Genomic DNA, 3,179 nt, shown 5'->3' on the forward strand with positions numbered 1-3,179 from the left:
CTGTGCCAAACTGTGTAGTGTGTGCCAGTATCTTTTTTATTTTCAGTGCTCTGGTTCCTAATTTATGTTGACAGTCTAGCATTGAGCTAATATACCTGCATCATCACCAGTACTGGAAAGAATTCATCTGTGCTGGCAAGTGCTTCCTTTCAACATGGAGGAAACAGTTCCACTCCTTTGTAGGTACTATTAAAAATAATAATTGGAGTTGTAAAAAAATCCTTTGCCAAGACAATATCTTTCATGCGAGGGAAGAGTATGCTTGWGTGGTTGTATATGGATATTTCTCCAATTTTAACTGTTCATCTCTGTATTTTAATTAAAAAAAAAAGGGGAAAAAAAAAGAAAAAAAGAAGAGATATTTAGGAATTTATTTCAGTGAGGCAGATATGTTACCAAAGCTGTGAGATTGTCATCTTTTTAATTAATAGGCAGGACATCGTCAACAATTGGGAATGGGTTGGGGTGTTGTTGCTGCTGGAAATGATAGCAGAGCACAGGGTGTGCACAATCTACACAGGGCTTCTCTCTTTGCTGATGTTATGATAATCCTGATTCTCCAAAAGATTCAGCCTATAAAAATACAAGAAAAATTTAGATAATTTTAGCCCCTTCCCAGAACTGTGAAATCCATGAAGTATGCTTTCAATTTTTTTTTCTGATTTTTTAGTTTAAATCTCTACTTGCACAAAACTCCCATATAATGGGATATTTGTTCTCCATTGTACAGAGAAGAAAAAGACTAGAAAGGCCACAAATCAAGTTTGTGACAGATTTAGAAACAAAGATCAGATCATACTCACTGGAAAGGAGAGAAAGAAGCCGACACTTTCCTTGTGAAGACAAAGAAAGAAGTGTGTCTTACTTTCAAAAGCATTTTATGGGATTAGGAGTCACTGGATAGTGCTACAATTTCACATATCTAGTGCAGAGCTAGAGCAGCCCTATAACTCTTGGGAAATGTGTTTATCATAGGTTGTTTTTTTTTATAGCTTTTTTTTGGACTGACAGAAGGGCTAGGCAATTCCCTAGTTGAATTGAGGGGTTTAGCTATCTTTTTTTCCTATTAACTTTTTTTAAGGTGGAAAAAAAAAAATAAAGAGGGATTTTTGCTTTAAAAGTAGAAATCTGAAATGCGTGTTGACAGTTCCTGATGTGCAGGTATATATAGCACATGAGTGTGCTTTGGGAGAATGAGATTTTGTGGCAGCTGGTGCTGTGCGGACAAGGCACATGTGGAGCTATGACACAGGGTGCACAAATGTCCAAGCAGCTGAGCACCAAGAATGTCAGGACAGGTACACAACATAAGCTTGAAGCCTGTTCTGCATATGCAACAGGTATCCACAAATGATTGCTCTAAATATTTGTCAGGATAGAATTTCATAGAGTTCAAGTACAGAGTTATGTATCAGGGAATTCCAGTTCCCAACTCAACGTTGACAGACATTTCTTGTGTGATTTTGTTTCATTCATCTCTCTTCTACCTGTCATTTTCTGCATAAAGTCTGAATATGTTGCCATCCTTATCTTAATATTCTCATAAAAATAAATTTTTCACTGTTACATTGAAGACAAAATAGCAGAGTGAGCATCCTTTTTCTGGTTAATAAAAAATTTCTATTTTTATATTGAGTTTCTTTTAAAGAAGGCATAAGAAATTCCAGCTGCACTCTTGTGAAGGAAAATGATATTAGATTAGCAGTGATAAAGTCCAAGGTCTCTTGCACTCAATATTAGACTCAGGCAGTCCACTGACAATAGAGTATCCTTTGACTTTTCCTTTCCACCAACACCAATCATCACCATCTAATTTAGCCAAAGCATAGATTTTTCATAGTCTGGGAACTCAGGTACTGCTGAGGTTGCTTGTGTTGTTGCCTTGAAATGCCATTTAATAATGACACAGACACGGTTAAGGGGTTAAGAAGGGTTTTACCTTCGGTATTTGGGATCCCAGGTGCACAACTTGATGGCAGAATGCACACCGTGTATAGCACGGATATAAGTTTTATAGGTTTCAGGAATCAGTGTATCTATCTAGGATTCCTCAATAAGAAACTTAACAAATGCAGTAATGTCCCCCTATTCTAATGAATCCCCCTCCCCGATGAGGCCAGAGGCCAGTTTACACAAGATGTTCCAGAGAGAAGGCTTCACCCAAGGCTGGAGCCTTCTGTTTAAGATAGCACAGGGCACGCTGACTCCTTCTTCAGGATGTTTGGTCTCTATGCCTAGCAGAACTCCTAAACTAAGCTGGAATATCAAGCTTCAGGAATTACAAGCATGTGGGCTAAGGGGTGCAGGGGAATGCATAGAGGGTACAGAAAGCATAAAAAGGAAAAGCAAAARTCATCAGGCATCAGTATCATAAGCCACTTGGAGACACAAATACATGCTTGTACTTTCTCTGAAGGAAGCTGGCTTCACACTTTTATAGTTGGGCACCAAAATCTGTCTTGGTTTGAAAGACAGGGGTTTGCCAATGAAGGCAGGAATCCCCCTTGGAGTGGTGGATATGAACCCCCTTCCCTCCGAATTATTATAGCTTTGAAAATCACGGGCTTTCAGGCAAGAATATGGGTAAAAGGGAATAACAGTTTTTACTAATATGTAGAACAAGGTGAAACAAGTAACAATAACAATAGCAACAACCAGCCCAGTCCCAAACCCAATGACAGCCTTACAGAGACACATCCTCCCATTTGGTGCAGTTACAGTCCCAGYCRGCAGGGGYGCTGTTGRCTCCCGGCTGGGCAGGGCAGGTGCGATGACTCCCCGGCGCCTGATGGGAGCACTGTGGCGCGGGTCCCGGCTGGTTCAGATCTCCTGTGTCGCCAATGATTGACACAAAATGGCAGAGATGGATGGAGAAAAGTTCCTCTGCAAACTCACAGTGGAAACGCCGATCTCAGTGCTCCTCTGGACAGCAAGAAACCCCAGGACGGCAAAGAGACGAGCAGAATCCCGCAGCTGCGAGACAGGATGGAGCAGGACTCAACCCCTGAAGCTGGGATCGCAGGGATCCCCAGCAAGGCACAGGGGAGAAGATCACCGTGCGGCAAACAGGAACCAACAAACAGAGATACTGGTCTCTGCAAAAAAGAGCAGGTGAGCTCTCCTCCGCAGGTAGCAAGTCAGCCTCCTTCCCCTAGCCAAGCAGGGCAGGAAGAGAAGTT

The sequence above is a fragment of the Malurus melanocephalus genome, unplaced genomic scaffold (genome assembly GCF_030028575.1).
Source record: "Malurus melanocephalus ecotype Western Australia unplaced genomic scaffold, MMel_1.1 scaffold_232, whole genome shotgun sequence".
Taxonomy (NCBI): Eukaryota; Metazoa; Chordata; class Aves; order Passeriformes; family Maluridae; genus Malurus; species Malurus melanocephalus.